The sequence below is a fragment of the Formica exsecta genome, unplaced genomic scaffold, assembly GCF_003651465.1.
Source record: "Formica exsecta isolate Colony F162 unplaced genomic scaffold, ASM365146v1 scaffold243, whole genome shotgun sequence".
Classification (NCBI taxonomy): domain Eukaryota; kingdom Metazoa; phylum Arthropoda; class Insecta; order Hymenoptera; family Formicidae; genus Formica; species Formica exsecta.
The window spans coordinates 54,685-79,811 of NW_021849707.1; the positions used below are offsets into that span (position 1 = coordinate 54,685).

At 34.7% G+C, this 25,127-nt stretch overlaps 1 long non-coding RNA gene across 1 annotated transcript; it reads right to left on the reverse strand.

Annotated features, from left to right (window-relative positions):
- Positions 1-36: 36 nt before the first annotated feature.
- On the reverse strand, positions 37-23,605 carry LOC115236065. Its single transcript, XR_003884129.1, has 3 exons — positions 23,313-23,605; positions 17,156-17,301; positions 37-990 (listed from the first exon to the last, which is right to left on the reverse strand). It is a non-coding gene; the product is annotated as an uncharacterized LOC115236065 (long non-coding RNA).
- Between the last annotated feature and the right edge of the window lie 1,522 nt (positions 23,606-25,127).

Genomic DNA, 25,127 nt, shown 5'->3' on the forward strand with positions numbered 1-25,127 from the left:
AGGATTTTGATAAAGGTACTAAAATAATTGGCTTCGGTCCCTCTACGTGCATCCCTCTTCGTTCTTCGAATCTTTCAAACAGTCAGTCTCGCACAACGACGGCCCCGTTAAAAATTCAACTCGGCACTCAAACGCGAGTGTCGAGCAAATAAAAAGTCGTCGAGCCGTCAAAGGACGAGCACGGCGGCTTAATTCTTTTCGCGCTGAAAGGATTTTAATAGAACGCGTTCTTAATTCTCCGCGTTTCGCTCTTTTAATTATACCATCGGCCTCGTCCTTCCGGTAAATACCAGTACTATTTATACGCGCGTACGTGTATAATTGACCGGCCGGAGAAACGGAACTGTTTCTGATAAACATAATTTGCTCAGTCTTCTCTCGATTTTCATATTTACCTCACAATACGTAATTATTCGATACATTAAATATTTATTTACTTTTATCAGTATAATACTATTAAAATCAACGTTAGATATCACATTACATGATCATTTGAAAGCTGTAAGCATTTCGCAAATTCCAATAATAATATGCATTATAGACGGGGACCGATCGGGAAATCAGAAAAACTTCCGGGAAAAGTAAAAAAAAAAAAATTAATCTTGAAATTTATATCAAATAAACTTTTACAACATGCTGTGCAATAATTTAGCGTTAGTAAGATTAGTGGCGTTATGGAATAGCAGATGTAAAGTGAATATCAAAATACCGCGCTAAAATTCACCAAATGACAGATATTGATTGGGACGCAATTAATTATTGAAAAATTTGTTATTAACGGTGCATCATTAAGCGCCGCGTTGCGAATGTAACGTACTTTTTCCGAATCCGTGTCCGAATAAATCCGACCGGGTCGATATTCCGGTGGTAGGTACGCGCGAGCAGTCTCCGGCGGTGCAAGCTGCAGCAAAACCCTACCACGTGGTGTCAATTCCAGTGTGTGTGGAGTCACCACTGGTCCTGCTCTCGAACCACCCACCACGCCTCCATCTGGAACAAATATTAATGGGAAATATGAATCTGTCGTCAGACATATAAACTATACTAGGGTACCTAACGTAGCGAAACAGATTGGCATGTCCTAAGCTAAAGTAATATTAGTAAATCTCTATTGTATATCTTTTTGAAATTCTTTCACATATATAATGGCAAGAGCTGTGTTTGAAGATGACATTATATAGTATATTTTTATTCTTGAGAAGAGAAAACTGTCATTTGGTAATTTAATTTTTTATAGAGAAAATTTTTATATTTATACAGCAAAAAAAAAAAAGAAATAAAATTTGTTAATAATTTATTTAACAACGAGCAGAAAAAATAAAATACATGGAAAATCTCTGAATTAATTAAATCGCATTATTCGCATCCAGAAATCTTTTTCTCTTGTGAGATGGCGATTCGATGTACTGTAACTTATCAATCATGTTTTAATATGTTGTATAATCATGATTTATCGCTCAAAACCATGATTATATTTGTGCCAAACTTTACTTAAGGAGAATTAAAGTTATAATTAATTCTTCGAGTAGTTAGTGTATACGGGGCGGACAGGCTTAAAGGCTGACGAAAATTGGTCGCAGGTGCATGTGTGAGGATCTTCTGTTCGGCAAAGGGATCTTCTGGAAATTACTCGATTTATTTATCGCGATCGTGCTTTTGCTCAGAATCATTTATTATCGTTTGTAATGTGCTGCGTACTTTTCAACGTCCGCGCACTGTCAAGGTCCTACGGAATTGTGTAAAAGCTTGGGATGTAATTGCAGGGAAATCACGTCGAGATTGGGAAAGATTGAGGAAACAGTGAATCTTCCTGACTTCTTCTTCTCCTGTAAATCTCATCTTCTTCTGCAAACTTCTAATCGTATTTTCTTCAATCGCGCGCGTCTGTAGTTGCTCCAATATCGACCAAGAGACCAGTCGTCAATCTTTTTAACATTTTCCGATCGTGGTAATAACAGTGATGGAGTTTTATCGCACAGTTTCTGTATTACATTACTGCCGTACATAGAAAAGCATCGATTTTAAAATACTATTACGTAATCATTTTATGAAAATATCATATTTTACCTGAGCATTATTTTATTTTTATATCTTATTAATACGGTTAAGAAGTCGCTACGTTATCCATGCGGACATTGCGTGGCTTTTGTTTAATGGCAAACAGTCTAGGCACAAGTGCCAGGCCATCTATTATACCGTTCTCGTTATAAATCCCGTATAATTCGCCATTGGGGTGCTAATTCTGCGCGTGTCACGGACATTAACAGCCTAATGGTGGGCTAAAGCGCCTTGACACGGAGAATATTGTTCCACGAGTACGCCTCGGTAATTTAGGCAAGCGCTTCTACCGACAAATTCTTCCCCTGCTGTCTTTACTAAGAGCGTCAAGGAAATTAGTGAGAACTAGCATGCGAAAATTGACACGCTACACAATTAAGACTAAGTGTATTCATGCAGATACTTAAATCATCGTCGCATTCTATTTTAACTACAAAAATCTCTGTGAAATATTTAAAACTTTCACAATCTAAGATATCTATTTATGTAAGTTATTATGCGACATGCACAATGCCGAGTTGCAATTTGTTTTTGTTCTATTTGTTTTTGTCCGTATTTGTTGCAATCAGTGATATGAGCCTCGATTTCTAATTCTACCAGTAGTTAATCTTTACGGACGATCGGACAGATCTCCGTGCAAATTAGAAAGCAGAAACGTCGAATGGAATGCTTCCGAGCGATAAACTATTTCCGTTCGCCGAAGATTTAAGCTCTAAGGAAATTACGCGGGTTTGAACGGATCGACGTGTTTACTGATAAATCTCGACTAATCTCTAGATGAGGAGAGACGAGTCACGTAATCACATCGTCTGATCATTATATTTTAAAGTTAGACTAAAATCCATTTACACATACAAATATATTTAAAATCTCACAAATTATATATATATATGAGAAAATATATTACATATACATTATGTACCTTTTATAACCAAGTATTAATGGATTAGCATTTGCGTTGTTGCAAATTCAATCGGGTTGTTAAAAATATCCATTTGCATACTGAACACGTTAATTATCGATGCCATTTGCATTTCGTCGGGAAAAAGAAATTTACTGGATAAACTGTACAGCGTTACCGAGCATTTGCGTCATTTATCACTGTCCCTTTTTCACCGGCGATGTGTTATTTCGTCCGATGTTGGACCAGTAGTCGATCTCTGTAAACGATCGGACTCTCGGTCGGACGGCGCAGTCTGATCGCTGACAATAAAGCAAAGACGCGACTTGTTGTTCTGTAGAATACAAGAGTCGCCGAAATTAATGGCATGACAATTTATTTGCTGTAAACAATGTTTGTAACGAAACGTGACAAACGTGACTTTGCTACTTGCAGAATGTTCCGTCCCAAAAGTTGACGGACTAAATTCGCTAGCCACAAAAATGGCAATCACTGTTTGCAAAATTTAATATCCAGCTAGAAAATTTTGTTATAATTTTTCAAGAGACACAATGTAGAATGAATATATATAGATCTCTTTGATTTTCCTAAATATGTTTTTTATACTTATTTTATTATAAATTAATATTTTAATATTTATATATATAATTTATTTTATATTTGTCATTAAAATATATTTGTTTTAATATTTGGATAATAATTATACGTTTTCCATCGGTTACTAAATTGTGTCAAAGATACAAATAAATATTTTAGATAGCATTAATGCGTAACTTTAATTACAGTCGGCTAATTATTGTAATTGCTTCGTTAATATAAAGTGAACTTGCGTTAATGCATATAACTGTGAGCGTATTTACGAAATCTTCATACGTGATTGATGATTGTGCGTATATTCCAAACATTAGGCCGCTCTTTCTACATCCCATTACATCTTTTGCGTTCTCTCGCCGCAAAAGGTCAAAGCAGATCTCAAGTTACATCGTATTGTATCTGTCTTCCATCGATCTTCGTTCAGGCAATAATGGGAAATGGCGCGGGCATTCCAAAGCTTTTAGTTTAAAAATGGAAATGCTTTTAGACATTTGTATTTTTTTCAGGATCCCTAGAGTAGTTAATCTAACTGTCTACGCGAGAAAGTTCAGTATTTCTAATAATTTATACTGACAATGTAAATAGAAAAAAAAAACCAAAATATAATAGGTAATCTTATAATAAATTGACATGTTTAATTCTGATTTTATTTTGTGAAAATCAGAGTCTATTATACGAATTTTTTCTAGTAAAAATCTTTAAATACATCATTAAGACAAAGTCTAATTTTAGAAAGTAAGATATAATTAAGAAAAGGAAATTTTTACTCAAAAATTATGACTACTTGACTTTAAATTATTCTATCAACGTCATTTTTTTTGGATTTCTCTAGGATTTTATATGTTCACGCTTCTCGATATTCTTAGAGTATTAGCACCATCGGGCTTTACATGTAATAAAGAGCTAGAAAGATTATACGTGCACACACAAGGATTCTCACTCTTTTTTTTCTCCGGCTCTATTAATATTGAAGGTTATTACTAATAAATAGTGAGTTCCTTCTATTTTTCTTATCAATATAACTAATGTTCTAAATATTCATTTAATTTTACTAAATAATTTTATGATATATTTGATGCTAATATTTGAATTAAATAAGTGAACCTGTCTGTTTAATAATGAAATAGGTCTTGGCTGCCTCAGTCAAATTGAATATTAAGAGCTGAGTTTGTAGTTTCTAGTATGTGCCAAAAAACAAAAAGGCACATAAAAAGATGCGAATATCTAAGGAAGTCAGAAATCTTAAACATATATATTCGATTCAATACAATTCCAATTGGATTCACATTTAGATCGCTTTCTTTTTATAATAGTTGCATGATTTTAGAGATTTTCTTTATTATTATGATGTACAGGAATAGCTCGGTAACATATTTTAATGACAGATTTCTTTTAATAATTAATTAGAAAAATTTTCTTAATTGCTAATAGTTTTCAAGTTATAAGTGACAGAAAATAAATGATCTTTACTAAGTTTTGAAAGCAAATAGATAAGAACATTTTCACACATTTTAAATAAACCTGGAGTTTTAAAGTTTTAATGGATTAATATAATTTCAGGATTTTACATATAAAGAATTTAATGTTGGAAGTAAAGAAAGGCTTCTATTGTTTGGTCATAATACAAATCTTTTCAAAATTCAACAAGAATGTATTATTAAAGTTTAATGCGGTGTATAACTATCGTTTATATAGGTAAAGCATCATTTTACCCCTATGAATATTATTTCTCAAAGCAAACATAATATTTCTCGTGGAGTTACTGTCGCGGTATTTCTGCTTTTAATCTGCGAAGGAACGTTTAAAGGGTTCTCCAAGCAGACGAGCGTAAGCGGCGAGAGTTAGATGGTCGTCCTTTTGTGGATAGATAATGAGAGACAAAGATAGATGAGATAGAACGGAGGAAACTTCATGTGTCGGGATTATCGGGATACTCGCCCTTCATCTCTCGTTTATTCGTGGTGGATGACCTCGATACCGCTTGATATTGCCATTTTGAATGACTGATTCAACTTGTCACAGTGATTCAAATGTCGATTTTCACTGTCGATTTTCATTCGTCGGGCTCTCTTCGTTTTGAATAAAAATAGGAGATCAATACTCCAGTCTCTTTCAGGCTTATTATATTTTTTTTCAGATGGTAATACAGATTAACGGAAGATTCACATGTGGCTGCTGCAGATATCTATGATAGATCGTTACGACATGCAAAAACACCGACTCAACTTTATAGATCGCGCTTATAACGAATCCATACTTTTATTTCATGTTAAACTATTTGTTTTTTTTTATACTACAGCTTTTTGAGCATAAATGCTCAACGGGCATTTATAAGTATTTGGTGAATTTGTCTTTGCGAATACTAGCGTACTCAGACGTTCGTTTTTTCTTTACGAATGCGATTTTTCGATATATGATATATAATGGATGTTAAAACCATTTAGAGTTCCAATGAAAATTTTAACCGAACTGCTAAAAGATAAACGATTGCATACATTAAAAAGACTAATAAAAAAAATAGGGGAATATGTAATTATTTTTAACAACTTATTAGTTTTTTCAGTTTTACACATTTATAGAATATCTCATTAAAATTATTTTATTCAGCATATTTTTTAAAATAATTTTTTATAATTAAACGTTGATCATATTCCTCTAATTTTTTCATGTAATTTATCATTTTATCTATTTGCCTCTTTAATTTACGAATAACTATATATTAATTCTTTTACGATTTAATAATATTATTGAACGATATAGCGTACAAAATCGATTACTTACAATTGACATTTTGATAAATAACTACGATAGATAGGACCAAAGTAATTTTCAAAATAAATAAGATTTAAGTCTATGCTTCAGACAGTTACGATTAAATAACCTAGGAGAATAATGAGACTGTGTACATTAGAATTTTAAATACATCTCAGAGAGAAACGTGTTGATACTCTTTCTATAATATATCTTATTTGTGTAACATTATTTTATATATAAAACCAGGCCAAATTTTTAAAATTTAATTACTTTCCGACAATATTTTACTCGAGCTATTTTTATTTCTTTTTCACTCGGAGTTATTTTAACGATTCGTGGCCATCGGAAAACCTTCCGAATTCTCGGCGCATTTCACAAACGCGATTTTTCCTTGCCAGGACGGTCGCGTTCACTCGCCGTATTACTCAACAGATACAGGACTAAATAGAGAAGGGAAGGGGGCGCCGAATAGAGGGTGAATTTCGAACGGTCAGTGTTTATGGGACAGACAGAAACGGAGGGCTCTAGGAGACTATCCATCAATGTCAAAGTTCGTACATATACATGTATATCTATACACGTATAGAATATATCCTCGGCCTTCTCCGCGCTGTCCATACACGTACGCATGCCTACGTCACACCCACGCGAATGGGACACCGTCCTGGAATCCGCCAACGCGGTTAGGAAATAGGTGAACATTTGCGGCGCTTCATGAATCTCTAAAACAATCTTCGTGCGTTTTCGATGCAAGGTGTTGGCAGGAGCCCGCGGGATAATATACAAGATGCTATCGAAAATTTTTCGGACTTACTTTATAAAAAATGTTAGACTTACCTTATTTACAATTTGCCTTCATCCCCTTGGAAGTAATCTTGTGATTTTATACAGCCACCCCAACGTTTCTGTCATACTTCAAATTTTCCTTGGAAATTTTTTTGCTGTATTGTGTGAAGCATCCTCTGTGATTCGGTCTTAATCTCTTGTACCGTTTCGAAACATCGCCCTTTTGAGCTTCAGTTTCATTTTTGGAAACAAAAAGAAGTCACAAGTGGCTAATTCTGGCGACGTTTCTCACAAACGATTTTTGCAATTTTTTTAATTTTCGGAGATTGTGCGCGACCATCCTGTGCTTGTCGTATTCGACCAACGTTTTGACCAAAGTTTTCTATCAAATTCGAAAAATCGGTCACCGAGACTCTCGAAATGATTTGTCAGGCTTTTGGTGACGACGCTTTAGGTCATACACAATATTTCGAGTGGCATGCACACTTAAAAAAGGACCGAACGTTGGTCAAAGACGACAAGCACACAGGACGGCCGCGTATTAGCACAACCCCCGAAAATGTCGAAAAAATTGCAAAAATCGTTCGTGAGGACCGTTGCTAGATTTAGCCTCTTGTGATATTTCAGTTGAGTTTCCTTGTGAGTTTTGTTCTCAAAAAAGAAACTGAAGCTCAAAGGGCGACGTTTCGAAACGGTACAAGAGATTGAAACCGAATCGCAGAGGGTGCTTCACACGCTGCAGTAAAAAAATTTCCAGGAAAAATTTGAAGCATGGCAGAAGCGCTGGGGTGACTGTATAAAGTCACAAGAAGACTACTTCGAAGGGGATGGAGACAAATAAGATAAGACTAACATTTTTTATAGAGCAAGTCCGGAAAATTTTCGATAGCATCTCGTATGTCATCAATTCTTAGGAAATGTATTTTTCGAAATTATAACACAAGATATTTGTCGACACATTGTGACTTTTCTTTTTTCGCGAAAATATTTATTACTACTAAATGCTTTCAAATTATGTCTTTTATTTCGCTTTTCCCCAACACGCCTCTACGAAAATATAATGATATACTTATATTGATTGATATACATTTACATTGACGTTTGATTCATTGACTTATATGTATATATATGCAAGATGTTCATAAAAATCCATTCAATATTTATAGATGTGGTAGATAGGACACATCATACCGACAATAAAAGAAACCTTAGTAAACATAAGTCGAAAGATCAACCGTTGCTGAGATATAAACATTTTTGTATGTTAGCATCATGATTGACTAACTGGCTTTTACGTGTCGCATGCGATGTTTATCTCAGTGTTTATAAACCGCGTTCTGAATATTCTCATTCATTTTTCATACATACTTCATAACAGAAGATTTCACCGGTAATCAGTCAGTTGTCATCAATCGGCGATTGCGGATCTTTGCGATTTAGTAATTACACAGTTACAAAGTATCGCGCTGAAAATGTCAGCAGATTACTCTTCGACCTATGTTTACTAAGGTTTCTTTATATGTTATATATATATAAACTTAATTTCTTATTTAAGTAACAATGTTTAAGATTGCATAACGGTTATTTTGTTACTATATCTTCTTTCATTTGTATATATTTTACATTTATAAGTTTAAGGAAGCATCTAATTTCTTATTCCATTTCTACCGCTTTGTTTTAATTCATACACTACCTTCTTTAAAGCCTTATTTTTTTCCAAGATTCGCTTCCAGCATTTCTACTTAATATAGATATCTTCTTCGAGGCTATACGATATGCTAATGAACGGTATGAAGTACGTGAGCTGAACTTAAAATAAAAGAGAAATTGTATTCGAGGAATAGCAATTGTATGTGTGTGTGTGTAAGTGAAACGAGCATTTCAGTCAGCTATTCATAGAGACTTTTATTTCCGATCGTTTAAACTTGTTCGGTCGAACTGATTTTATTCGATAATAGTATCAACTTTCTACGAAAATATTTGAAAAACTTTTTCATAATAACTCTACTTATCATTGTAGTAATTTTATAACAGATCGTAAATGAGGTTGACGTTATTACTACGACACGAAATGTCTTCCGTCGTAAAAATCGTCGTTGTAAATTTTCCTGCCACGAATAAGAAAGATTCTGGCGACAAGACTTCTGCCAAAGTACTGAAAGTGCAAAAGAGGAACTATGCGTTACATGCATTTTTATTATTTTTATTATTTCTAATATTTATTTGTTTGTAATCGATTCGTGTTACACATTGATGGCAATCTCATAAAGATGCCATTAACGTGTTCAACAGTGCATTTTCCGCCACTGCAACATACAATTTAGGATAGTAACTTTACGAGGAGGAATGGTACGTTATATCACGTTAATAGCATCATCGGTTCGCTATGTTCATAATTCGATTATCCGCGCGAGCGCGAAATTCCGCGATTCTCTCCCGTAGACTCCTCGTCCTACACGTGGGAAATACCTGCTCGTCTTTCTCTCCGCCGCCCTTCAATGATTAGCGACTTCTATCTCGATCATTAATTACGTCTCGCCACCGTTGCAGCTGCCGTATTCGCCGATTGCGGCGATGTACTTACTACGTCTTTCGCGTTAACGAACTTTCTAACTCCTCTTTCACAGTTCACGATTATATAATATTTAAACCGGCAGGTAATATTCCGCATCTTGATGAATCAATTCAAGACAGATCAAGTTGCATCCAAGATGTGATGGAATTTGTGGAATATAATTCGACACAGAAAACTTCAGTTTTTAATTATCAGTACAAATGTGTTTTGTATTTTAGTGAATTGTGCATGTCATCTTTCCAAATTATTATAATTTATAAATCGTAACAAAAATAATAAAAGTTAGAATTATTCTTTTTAATTTAGTATCATTGGGGATGTAACCGACGATGAAAAAAATAAGAGAAGAAAAACGTAATAACTGAATTTGTTCACCTCGGCTTTAAAAGAGCTGTCTGACCCGGAAAAATTGTGAAAAGCTATGGAAATTCATCATTAAAATGGAGTTACTGCACTCTCGTTCGTTTCAATTCAATCATAAGGCATCATGTACGTTCGCGTCGCCGAATAAAACGGAAAAGGCATCGGGAAAAATGCGAGACGTATGTAAAATAAGCGACGTATATTTTACAGCGGTACGTGCCGAGTTCCGGATGCTTCGCTCTCTTTGATTTCTCTCAAAGATCGTCGAGAGGTTTGCTAGGGATTGCGGGGGTGCGTTACGCTCTTGAAACGAGATGTATCATCTAATGGTCTTTCATGCTTGCGGCGTCATTTACGGCGAACTCGGGCTTTGCGGCTAAATATTTACCCTCGAGAATTCCATGCCGCTTCTTCGGCGCCGGCAATGGTGACGTATCAATCTTTTTTTCCGACCTGCCTTTTTCCCTGATTTTCAGACGCTGTCATATTGCTGATCAAATCGATCATTACAGCAACAATCTCGATTTGGGCGCCAACATATTAATATAATTCCCGACACTAAGTCTGCGTCTTTCGGACATCCTTCGTTTTTAACGATATTCTCGCTCAAAGATTCTTGTGTAAATTAGTATCTCATCCCGCAATTAAAAGTTTTTAATTCTCGTGTAATGATATTACGATCGTGATGAATCACAACTAAAATGAAAGTTTATTCGTTGTATATCATTTACCAACGTCAATCGTAAAACTTAATCTAAAAACGTAAATTTAGTTTAGGCAGGAATAAAATTTTTTAAACAATCTTTTTAGACATACATAACTCATACGATGCTTTTTGTTAAATTATACAAATCTTAAGTCTATTTTGGACGATTTATAATTCGTGATATAATTCTATTTATAATTTTATGTGTCAGATAATATACGAAAATACTTGGAAATATGCAATATATACATATACAAAATACACATATCAAGATAGACACATAGATTGTGATATCAGATAAATAAAATTCGAAATAAAATTGCAAATAAAATTCGAAAAATCGAAATACAAGAATCGGTGTTATGTTAATCGATGTAAACCTTTTATTGTCGAAAAGTGCATCGGGTCTCCATAGCGACAAATATATATTTCATCCACTTCGTTTTACGTATTACTGTGCTTATCTTTTTTTTTCTATTCGAGACTTTACGTCCAACTTCACCCGCTCAACACAGAATTGCCATTAAATGTACAGACGCCAGCCAATCGGTGTGCATTTGTTTCATCGTGAGACTAGTAGTTAATGCAGCCAGAGTTAAGTCCTGTAAAACTTTGTTTAGTAGACCGATGCACAATGAGCAGTGAAAAACATTCGTAACAAAACTCCGATCAAAAGTTGAACGGTTTTGCGCTTTCCTGAAAGCCGACGACTAAAAAGGACCGATTTTTGTGACAAACGGCATCACTTGTCGTCATGTACGCCTTGCAAATCGATGCTCGTGTAGACCACAATCGCGGCTGTTCCAATGAAATATGCAACTTCGTGTGTAAATCGTCACGCTTATTGTAGCGGAAAGTTATGCGAATGGTAGAAGCGGGCGGAATTTCAGTTATTTTCGCATTCTCCCTTATAAAATGAAATTCCAGCCATGTGAAAACCGACACCTGTATTATCATCGCGCCTTGCATGTTGAGTCTCGCGCCGGACGCATACATTTTGCATGTGATTTCTCGATATCTCGCGCGCGCGGTTAACCCAGATTTTAATAACGTTAAAGCTATGATGTCCAGCGATAACAATCATGAAACTATGCAGATCATAAAAGCTCATGCTTTGTCTTAGAAACAATCAGTTTTATATAAAAGAAGTGTTTTTTGAACATATAAAACTATAGAAATATATCCGTCATTGTTTATAAAAAATATTGGATTTTTTCTACACAATTTTGGGTGCATTTTTAAAAAACATTAAACATAGATAGAATAAAAATAAAATGTAGCTTTACGACAACATAAATTTTTCGTACAAATTTTCAAAGATTATGCTAATATTTAGCTCCTATGGGATCACGATAACCCGTGCTGCAAGTAAAAGCCAGGAACATATTTTTCTTCCGCACTCTCAAGTGGAAAGAGACACGTCAGTATCAGACTTCTTTTTTAAAATGCTCGCGCCAATACTGCTGACTCTGATCCACAGGGAATCTATATCATAAATCGTAGACCGCAAAAGCGAATCGAGTCGATATTCTCCGCGGTTTTTATATTTTTACAAGAAATATATTTAAAACTCGAAATCTTTCCTCTTCTTGTTTATTGAAATGTTCTTTTGTTCGAGTTATTAGTTTAACGGTGTTAAGGCGGATGAAAATATTTCAAAGACACGCGGTGAATGCACGGATTCACTGGTGACCCTGTTTGGGTATCATCGAATAGCGTCTCTCTCGCCGACGGCATTGTGTGTCGCCGACATTATTAAAGCTCCTGTACACTTTCCACGATGCATAACCAAAGGAGTCACTGCCGTAATTCCGGCATTTCTCTTCTACAAAGTGTACCGCGGGTGGATGAGGCTGCCGCTTTGAAAAGACCCGCGACAGAAAGGATGATTCTTGCTGTCTGCCAGTTGAAGGCAGCAGATGTCACGATGGCGATTATGCGGCGAGAACGATTCTCGATAGTAATATAGAATCCTATTTCGCACTTGAAACTTTCACGGTTGTGCGGATTTATATGATAAATTCGTATTTTCTCGGCAGCTCTGACACAGGGAAAAAATGCAGTCTCATTTCGAGAATCCGTGCGGTTGAATTATCGCGCTTGAATAAATTTGGACCGTGTGTGGAAAATTGTATTTTTTCACGTTAAACTACAGGACGTAATAATATTATTACGTTTCTTTTTTCGAGAGGTTTTAGTTGTATTTACAATATTCATGAGACTAATAACGTCTTGAAAATGTATGTATTATTACGTTAATATTGGTATTAATAATAAGATATTTATATGTGAATAGCCGCGTCCTTCGCGCGATCGAGGAACTATTTCGATCGCGCCAAAAAGATAAAGTTTTAGTCGCTGGTCATTATCAGGACAAACGCAAGGATGAATCCTTGGCATTTGAGGTCCAAGGTTCTGCGATGCCGGCGAGGCACCGCTTATTATACGGCGCTCGTGAGTCATGCTATGCGGCATTGCAAACGCAGGATACCTCGCCGAGGCGATTTCAGGGGGAAGTGAAGGGCCCGAATTGCCGACATTGTAAACACGCCTGTTAAGCCGCGCGTATGCGAATCAAGTATGAAACGCGAGCGTCGAGCACCTCTTGACGCGCTTAATCTCGCGCGAGAAGGCAATGCACATGTCTCGATACTGGAATATCTTTTTACTTGGAATTACTTTTTTTAGTATCCTTTATTGTCTACATGAGTTAGATATTTATTCCCGGCATTGTACGAACTCATATATCGATCTATATAATTTATCATTCTGAAAATCTTTATTCTTTCGATTATTACTGGCGATATTGATATTACGATGTTTCAATGAAGCAAAGGTATCGAACATTGCTAGATTTAAGCGGCCTCTTGTCAAGAGAAGATGCATACCAGGCCACGAGCTATTTCGAGATGTTCAAGACTACTTTTTGGTATTAAATAGCAAAGGCTTTGACATGTATTCCATCCTCGAATCTTTCAGAGTCCGCTGAGGGAGATAATTCTTCTTGAGATCGCGCGAATTTCTAAGAAGTCGTCAAAAAAGACGACGCTGCTTCTTAAGATTCTGAGTCTTGAAGGTATTTTATGGATTACGATGCTCAAAAATGCAGATACAAAAAAAAAATCGATATATTCATAGATATCTCATATTAAAGTAATATTGTAAAATCCAATATCTGTATATAGTATAAAAAAGTCATTTAATTTGCACGGGAATAATTTCACGGATTAGTGAACTGCCGTGACAGTGGCTTTGCTCGATGATGCGAGTGATTACGATAGCGTCATCGATTAATCGATTAATAGCTAGTTGCTTTGACGCCTCTCGACGACTTGTGATTATTGAACATTTAACGTTCGACTTGCTCAGAGCGAAGGGTATCGTAATCGCCATGATATGTGCAATTTGATAATGCTCGGCCTCTCGGCCTTTATGCTCTTCAGATTTAATGCTTTATCGATTCTCTTTGGAATGCATCATTCGTAATGTTCCACTTCGAATTCCGCTTGCTATTTCCCATATCGCATGCCTGTCATACCGCATTTATACAGAGATAAACAGATCGCAGATTTTCCTACAATTCTATTTTTGTATCACATTTTTATTACGCTTGTTCCCAAAAAATATTTATTTCATATCATGTAAAATGTAATATTTGGCTCATGTAATGCTTCGCCGCATCAAAACGATCTTTATTTCACTTGCAACAATTTTCGCGATGATGTATACTTCGAAAGTATGTTAATCTCGCGCGATAATAAATTTTCATTGCCACGGGGAACGTACCAATCGACAGGCGTGCGATATCGCATACGGCGCCAAATGCATCATGAATTTTTTTGTAAAAATGTGGGCATACGATAATAATGAGTTTGGTTAATGAATACATTATTATAGTAATATACATTTGTAAGCAAACGTCTCATCGAATTGAAGAAAAATCGCGATTGCGTGATAAAAAAACTAGAAATAAAATTTGAAATTTGCATGTTGCACGGTATATTTACATGCAAATGTATGAACGCACGCGATATAAAACGCAGTCAATTATTGCAGTGTTCAACTATTCGTATTAATTTAGTAAAGTCATGATTACTATTAATCACAAGCGTGCAAACACACACATGCATGATAAAATATATAATTATATGTACTAACTAAATATATAATGTATAGATAGGTCAAATTAGCTCTAATTTTATAGTTACTGAATATTGAACTTATATTACACATTTTCTGCAATCATTATTATGATTATTATTATTAGCAGTCATTAATATTATTATTATTATTATTATCACTATAACGTATACATTTCAAAAGAAGTTATAAGCTTACTTATTCTAATCTTTTAATATTGCGGTATATTTCAAGAGAAATTTTCTTCTTTATCATATGCAAGAATCTGATGAAAGATTATTTTGATATATTTATATGTATTTATATGTTTTTTTATTCATATTATCTAAAAAAAAATTTTTTTAAATTTCTCCAAAAATTAATTTTTTTTTTTGAAATATCTAATCCTCAAGATACACACAAAATGCAATCATCATCATTGCAGATGCTACTCATTTCTTTTTAAAGTCAACAGATATCCATTACTCAGGATTTTTTCTGTGGTTTCTTTTGCTCTCGAAAGCGTAAAGCCCAAAGATGATCCATCCGCAAATTCCGGAAGCTTTGCAGAAAATATTGGTCGAGCTTGCCGCGAGTTCCCGCTATATATATAGCATGGTTTAAAGTGTTTCGGATATGACTACCGCTATCCGAACTTTATTGTGACCAATGTGTATGTGTATGTATCGTCTCTTGTAACCGAGGAAAACAACAATAAAATCTGCGCAAACAGAGAAAAAACTAATACAACAAGTTAAATTAAGTAAAATTATATTAAAATTTTATATACACAATAGAGTGTCACACTAATAAATGTACTAATAATTCTTTAATTAAATTACCAATTCTTCAATTAAATCTGTAATAAATAAAAAATGTAGCAATACACACACACACAACATATATACACATACCATGGAATTATTTTTATTAATTTAAAGAGATTAAGTCCAAATTTAATATAAAAATATGACTGTGTGTTATTGAAATTATTATAAATTCCATAGACATACAAATTTTCTAAGAATAAATTTTCAAGAACTTGTTTTACTACAATAGAACTTATTTTACTAATGTAATAGAGAGTTTTACTAAAAAGTTAACATTATAATCGTTTTATAATATTATCTGTAATATATTATTCCGATATAAATATTCTACATTTTTCATTCTCATGATAGAGATAAAAGAGAATATCCATGTTTCTCACGCATAAAATTAAAAATCTACGAAACATTACACGCAACAATATTTTCGCTAAATGCATTGATGCTCTCGTAAATATTTCGTCAACATCGTCAAAGATATTACAGATAATTCATGCTCGATTACATCAACTTCCTGCATCATTACTTCTTTGCGTTTAGGGCGTCCCGAAGGTCGTAGCGTGAAACAACGTCATGCTCTGACGAAGCAGTCTTCTTATGATATTTTCTTTTATATCCATTTTATTTCACGCATCGACGACCGTTGACGGTGCCAAAAAAAAATGCCTTTCGTGTGACAGGGTGCGGTATAAAAATCGTATCTGTCCACCTCATCTACCCTCTGGCGCCAAAAATCTTCGGCGGCCGAGTTACGTGATTGATGATGCAACGAGGAAGTTAGGCAGGGATCCCTTTTTCCCCGAAAGAGAAAAATCAAGGAAGTTCATCCAATTAAATCATTCCTTTTATCATCATTATTCGCTCTCTATGTAATCAGCATTTGTTTATAAAAATAATGAAAGATAGAAATAGATAATATTATCGCAATAACAATTATATATAAGTAATATAATTATTATTAATATTATCGCTTTTATGTATATTGCTTCAATTTTCTGTTATTTTATATTTCTATAAGATTATAAAATAATGTGAGATCTCAACAAACTAATGTATCTTAAGTATCAAGAAAAAAAATTTTTGCGATGAAACAAAATCCAAGATATAATTAAATACCTTAATAGCGAGCACTAATTTTGCCCATTTATACATTGCATGTGCGCGCGTGTAATTAATAGTGTGACTTTAATAAATTGATACGAACGGTTGAAAAGTGTGCAATAATTGACTGCATTTTGTGTCGCGTGCATTCATAGGTTGCACGTGAATATATCGTGCAATATGTGAATTTCATATTTCATTTCTAATTTTTTTATCACGCAACTGCGATTTTTATTCATTCGATAAGACGTTTGCTACGTGTATTATTATAATAATGTGCTCATTAACTAAACTACTAGTGACAAGTAGTGAAAAAATATTGCTCTTTTCTGATGGATTATACATATCAAAATGCGTAATTTTCAACTTACTTGAAAGAAAAAGATCCTGGAGGGCCTGGGCAGCCTGGCAGAGGAGAGCCCATGTTTCTGCAGCAGCGAGTCCTGTGCCTCGCAGGGTAAGAACATCCCCTGCCACCACTGCGAGTCCTGGGACTTCGATCACGTCCGTTGGCATTCTGTGAATAAGATAATGTTTTAGCACAATATTTCTTAATTATTCAATAATTAAAATTTATGTGGATTAATCACGTGAATGTATTTTATTGAGCGGTCTTTTAATAAATTTTGTAAAAACATGAATTGAAAATATCAAGTGAGATTGTTGGGTAAAGACTTCGACACTGGGGCGACCATATTTTGCCTTACAGGATGAACATGCGCAGGATCGAAGAAACGACACGGTGGTAATATATTTCGTAGCCTCTGTCTCGAATAAACAAATACAAACAAGCCGGGGCGTGCATATATTGAAGGTATCGGGCTTGTTGCTTGCTCAGTCTCGTTTATATTAGCTCCTTTGTTAGTCAGTATATGTCGCCGTGGTTTGACGTACTAGCAAACGAGGAACTATTTTGCAAATGTTACATTCCTTCATTTTTCCGACAGCATCATATATCGTGTAAAGAAGTACGGAAAAAAGCTCTTGATTACAATATAAGATTTATCATTATACATGATATAGTTATATTTTTATCAAAAAAGCATTAATGCCTAATGTCTTTTCTATCGAAAATTGACGCAAATGTGGCTTTGGATTAATTTGTTGAATTAAATAATATATATTTCTGATTTATTCATATTATTTTATATTACATTATATTTTTATTTAAAGAGGACATTTTTTTCTCTCAAAAATTATTTAAAGAAATTCTCATCAAATTGTTGTTGCTTATAAGAGAGTTTTATAGAGAACATCGTGAAAATAGGATATACAAAATTTGAATTATTTTACAAATAATGTTTTTTTAATTAAAATTGACAATTTATATTCACGAAATATTTCTTTAATCTTAGAGAATAAGAAATAATAAGATCAAGATAAGCTCAAGTTGATCGATCGAAGGTGAAAATCCCGCAATTTTCCGCGAATTTATTTTTAATCAAAAGCGCGGCGATGCGACCGCGTAATTCTTCTTTGTGTCTGCCTGCATACAAACCCAGCAGCCGCCAATCTCAACGTCATATGCACATCCCGAGAAACAATCAACAGATATACCGTCGTCAGAGAAAACAATAGACGTCAGCTCCATTTTCAGCGATGTTCTCCTCTGCGACTGCTCTTTCAAGCAAAGTAATGTGGGCTATCGTTATCTGCCCTTCGCTGGTCCCCGCTGATTTCTGTTTGGCCGCGTTATGAGAAAAGAGCTCCGTCTTGTACATGTTCGCGCAACGCGTGGGTCGTGTTTGGATTACATCAAAATTTAATACGCTGTCTAATTGTTACATGCGTGTAACGTTGTTTTATGTGAAAAATAAGCACGACCAAACATTATTATTCAAATCTTATGAAAATCATAAAGAGCTCTGAAACTTTAAAATAATTTATTTATCTTTTTCATCTATTATAAGGGATTAATTGCTATTATAATTATAATTATTATCGATAAATTGACAAATATATGTAAAAACGTACAGTTGCAAAGTTTTTCGGGAAAAGAAGATTGTCTTATTAGAAGATTACTTTTCCTAATAAACGTTTACATAGTATGTATATCGAGAAGTTTGATAGACGGTCAGTGTGCGCATGCAAGTTTCAGATTATCGAGTTTCCCGCGAGAATAAAGAGATTTCAGATAGTTTAGAATATATATATATATAGTTTCGTGGGTGGGACGTTTCGCTCTTCTGCACTTTCTTGCACTTCTAACTTAGCCAGCTGCGATTGTCCTCTCTATTATGCGGTGATCACGACCGCGAAATTTCCGCCTGAATGAAAACATGCATCTCCAAAAGGCAATACTACTCTCTGCAGCAACTTCGGTGTCGTTCTCAATATTGAACTTTACACGAACAAACTGGCTAATAAAGAAAATAATCGAAACTGAAAACTATCAATGAGGTACTCTATATAAGATGGATAAAATATTATACTTTGAAATAATAAATCGCGCGCGCGTTTTGTCATCTTTTTCACGAATTATATTTTATTGGATAGACGTGTGACGTTTTTCGATCTGCAATACGTTCGATAGACTATTGGTATGTGACTATAATTGTGATTAGTTTCATAGTAGGACGGCTGTCAATTTACAGCATGTCCGACTTTATTCGATTAGGTGCATTCGTTCGTTTCACCGACATGTATTACGAAGTTATGGCGAGTAGAAATTTCCCATTTAGCGTGTGTGCTTTCACACTATTTACAAGCGATTCCGTTAATAAAGTTATAAATTAAACGCGATCTCCCAGGTGTAACTTCCTTGTAGTAATTAAGCAGTAATTAAGGCGACGCATTCTGGCACAATTATGATCGCAATTATTTACAGCAGTGTAATAAACGTCTTGATTAACTCTCCGCTTCAGGTCCATTTCGCGATTGTGATCTGTTTCATTTAATGATGGCTTACGCGCGTCTATCGTATATTATCTTCAGATCATTTTCAATCAATGAACCGTCGTAAAATATATTGAGTCGTCCGATGATGGATATTCGCGTTCGTATATCCTGGAGTTTAAAGCAGCAGATCGTATGTGACAGTAAAATTTATTGCGGATATTGCTGTTTGTCTGGGGCATGCTCGTCGCGATATTAATCAATTTCTTTCTTTTTTTTTATTACTCACCTTTTCCTTGATTGTTATCGATAGTAATGTTATTCTTGTGTATGTGATATTTTTATTTTTTTTTTCTAATTTTTTATTTAATTCTTTCTTATATATTCTTCAATTTTCTTTCAGGATATGAATTTATATAGGCCTAAATCATTTTTATGAGATCTTGTCATTTTTTATTATATATACATAGCGTTCTGACATAAATGAATCCAGCATTAAAAGACAAGTAAATAATACAAAAAAAGAAGAAACAAGGAAATTCAAGTAAATATGTACTTTTTTGAATTATAGAGAACTACAACATCACGCGCTTCTTTTTATTCTTATTTTATTCTTATCGGCACTCGCCAAAGAGTAAGAGCATTATCTAATTTTGAAACTTCTGGTTTTCTTTAATATGATTGTTTGTTCTCCTCTGCAGCACACTGTGTATCAAGTCTGATTTCCCCCGACAAGCTTGGAAAGAAACTTCGCTAAAATATTAATTTTCCGCGACAAATATTCTGTTTTGCGAAGCCGGGCGCCGGTTTTCCGCGGAATTAACTAGCGATAAAAGAGAATGTCGGGAATAATTAACGAGCCAATTCGAATAATGACGTTAAACTCTTCATTGTTACGCAAGAAACAAACAAACGCGCAAGATCGAAAAGATCAGCTTTATTCCTAAACTAGAGAATTTATTCTGTAAAAATGCACATCTCTGTTTTTTACATTTATATATTTTATCAATATTTATTTATTGTCACACGTATTTATCAAATCTATAACTTAACTCGCTTAACGTAATTCTAAGTTGATTTTTTAATTTTTATAAAGTTTAAGCTTTTTTAAAAGTAATTTGATCTTATTTTTTATTTTTATAATATATGATTTGTAAATATTAGCGTTCTAGTTATAATTTTAGGCTATATTTTTCAACCAAGCTTCGAATGTGACTTGTACCACATTCGATCGTTCTATACATATATTAGTATTCTCGAAATACAATAGACAAACGTGCAACCATTCATGCAACTCGGTCACCTTTTATGTAATGCCCAAAGCAAAACGTGAGCGTAGAATTATGCAATATTCGAATTCGGTCAGTTTAAAGAGGCAACTTTGGGTGCTTTTGACAGATCCGATATTTCATCCGAGTTTCAATAATCGCTTTTAGCTAATCATATGTGCATTGAATATTCCATTTGTCGTAACGTTTCACTGAATAGTATTATTAATTTTCATTATTATCATGTTGTTTCTAAATCGTTAAATCTGGTCTTTTTCCGGTACACAAACATTTGCAGGAGACAGGGAAAATGCGCGTATAATGAACACATTCTCTCGTTACGAGTAATCGTGGAAACAGGGCGTTTAATTAGCGGACAATCGGTTAGCATTGACAAGAGAGAGTCGCTGCGATTCCGCGTGATTTAATCACAACGCCAATTAAACCGTACGGTGCACAACGCACGGAAAGTTCCATTCGCGTTCATAATCGAATAAGAGCATTATATGTGCATATGACTTTTGCGCTTTTAAATCGAAAATGTCAACGAGACAATTTGGACGGGATATACGATACCTTTATATAACGGAGCGATTCAGCTTGGAAGTCGATTTTCGGATATGGAATGGTTCATCGATTATTCACGAATCGCGTCGGAAGCCCGTTAGTCAATATCGCAACTGGTAGGACACCTCGTAGATAATCAGCTGGCATGCAATCGCGCGTTTCGCACTGTTCCTTGATATTTTTATTTTTTTTTCTAATTTTTTATTTAATTCTTTCTTATATATTCTTCAATTTTCTTTCAGGATATGAATTTATATAGGCCTAAATCATTTTTATGAGATCTTGTCATTTTTTATTATATATACATAGCGTTCTGACATAAATGAATCCAGCATTAAAAGACAAGTAAATAATACAAAAAAAGAAGAAACAAGGAAATTCAAGTAAATATGTACTTTTTTGAATTATAGAGAACTACAACATCACGCGCTTCTTTTTATTCTTATTTTATCCTTATCGGCACTCGCCAAAGAGTTAGAGCATTATCTAATTTTGAAACTTCTGGTTTTCTTTAATATGATTGTTTGTTCTCCTCTGCAGCACACTGTGTATCAAGTCTGATTTCCCCCGACAAGCTTGGAAAGAAACTTCGCTAAAATATTAATTTTCCGCGACAAATATTCTGTTTTGCGAAGCCGGGCGCCGGTTTTCCGCGGAATTAACTAGCGATAAAAGAGAATGTCGGGAATAATTAACGAGCCAATTCGAATAATGACGTTAAACTCTTCATTGTTACGCAAGAAACAAACAAACGCGCAAGATCGAAAAGATCAGCTTTATTCCTAAACTAGAGAATTTATTCTGTAAAAATGCACATCTCTGTTTTTTACATTTATATATTTTATCAATATTTATTTATTGTCACACGTATTTATCAAATCTATAACTTAACTCGCTTAACGTAATTCTAAGTTGATTTTTTAATTTTTATAAAGTTTAAGCTTTTTTAAAAGTAATTTGATCTTATTTTTTATTTTTATAATATATGATTTGTAAATATTAGCGTTCTAGTTATAATTTTAGGCTATATTTTTCAACCAAGCTTCGAATGTGACTTGTACCACATTCGATCGTTCTATACATATATTAGTATTCTCGAAATACAATAGACAAACGTGCAACCATTCATGCAACTCGGTCACCTTTTATGTAATGCCCAAAGCAAAACGTGAGCGTAGAATTATGCAATATTCGAATTCGGTCAGTTTAAAGAGGCAACTTTGGGTGCTTTTGACAGATCCGATATTTCATCCGAGTTTCAATAATCGCTTTTAGCTAATCATATGTGCATTGAATATTCCATTTGTCGTAACGTTTCATAACTGAATAGTATTATTAATTTTCATTATTATCATGTTGTTTCTAAATCGTTAAATCTGGTCTTTTTCCGGTACACAAACATTTGCAGGAGACAGGGAAAATGCGCGTATAATGAACACATTCTCTCGTTACGAGTAATCGTGGAAACAGGGCGTTTAATTAGCGGACAATCGGTTAGCATTGACAAGAGAGAGTCGCTGCGATTCCGCGTGATTTAATCACAACGCCAATTAAACCGTACGGTGCACAACGCACGGAAAGTTCCATTCGCGTTCATAATCGAATAAGAGCATTATATGTGCATATGACTTTTGCGCTTTTAAATCGAAAATGTCAACGAGACAATTTGGACGGGATATACGATACCTTTATATAACGGAGCGATTCAGCTTGGAAGTCGATTTTCGGATATGGAATGGTTCATCGATTATTCACGAATCGCGTCGGAAGCCCGTTAGTCAATATCGCAACTGGTAGGACACCTCGTAGATAATCAGCTGGCATGCAATCGCGCGTTTCGCACTGTTCCTATACTCACCTTACACATTGTCGATCGGCGTATCATAGCGCGGTGGCGTCCGCGCCGTGATGATCTCGTGTGGCGCGAAAGCATGCGCTCGAGTACCCGGCAGGTAGTATACGAGACAGGAGACCCCGACGAGGAACAGGAAAAACAGGAACACGAGATCGAACATCAGCAGGGAGTTCAAGGTCATCAGCTGCATCGTGCGCGTGCAACTCGCTCCACCATTACACGCGTGCACCCACGCACCAATCGACTCGTCGCGTCTACTATCACTACCCTTTCTCTCTCTCTCTCTCTTTCTCTCTCTCTCTCTCCATCTGTACATATTATTCTCATCTTCGGAACAATGTGCAATGTGCACGATCCCATACATGCGCGCAGAGAGTATATCGCGTTATACATTTTAGCTCTCCTTATTCCATCACCATCCAGTGCCTCCCGACGTCTTCTTAGTTTGCTCGATCGAAACTTCTCACAAGTCGTCGGCGTTCGATGTGTTTAATTTGGATAAAAAACGGTTTCACTTAACTGCGAACGTAGCAATCGCCAATTTTTCGTAATCGTTTGTTCAAAACTATTATATATATCATATATTTCTTTAGATAATTGTTTTACAACTTTGAAAGATATAAAAAGATTTATTTATTTTTATATATCAATTCCTAGAAAAAGATTTACCTCCGTGAAAAATTTCATTGTGTAACATTAGTGTTTAAGAAATATTTTTCATTATTTTCGATTAGATTACATCGTTGTTAATATTCGTGCTGCTAAATTTGGAGTAGAACGTTACGATGCAATAAAGTTTTTAACACACGGTAGAAAGCAATTAGTGAGCAATCAAAAGTATACGTTGGAATGCTATAAACGTAAACGAGAATGAAAGTAATGGAACGGTTTTTGTTTTTGTTTTGTTTTTTTTTTTTTTTTACAATAGAGCTCGATTCTTTTCGAAACTAACTCGCCTTGCAGTTACGCGACTATTGACGACGAGAGTGTGCCGACAGCAACGGGGTAATTGGATTTCCCACGAATTATTATCGAAAGTTATCAAAGCCAGTCGCGCCGGAATCGGCGAGTTGCACGTACATATTACCGCCATATCGTAGGAATGCACGTACCGATATCGGCAATTATGGATACTTTCGCATCGACATAAACGTGAGAATAATTAGTCTCATTATCGATTTCATTTATCTAAGCGCATTTTCCTGTTTGAACAATGACTCGCGTCATTTTAAAGTAATTATCATTGATCGCTTTGACTCATGCATAATCCGCTTACAATCAGCTTTATATTACAAAATTCATGCGATATCTTACTGCGATCCATTCGATAATGGAAATCCGCGCAATTGCAAAATTCATCTAATTTATAATGAGTTGCTCTTGGAAACTTCTTTATGAATAAGTAATTTCGAATATTTAATAATATTATGATATTGTCTTTAAAATTTAAAATTACTGATTTATATTTTCTAAATTGTTTTCTTTTCGACAAAATGTACGTCTTGTTTCGACGATTCTATTAATTAAATTTTTTTTCAATAAGCGAGAATTAATGATCTTTCTTCTGATAAATATATGGCATTGGCGACATCTCGACGATCTTTTTGATTGGATGCTTCTCCGTGCGCGGTATATAAGCTCTATTTCGAGATAATTGCCACTTCGGATTTCACAAAAAAGATAAGTCAAAAACAGCGCTCGAGGATCTATTCAGCTCGTTCAGCTGATATAAGTCTGACGAAGTGAGAAGCTTTCAACCTGATCTTTTTTTAATGCTATAGATACGAGTAATTGGTTGAAAACGCTAACAATACGACA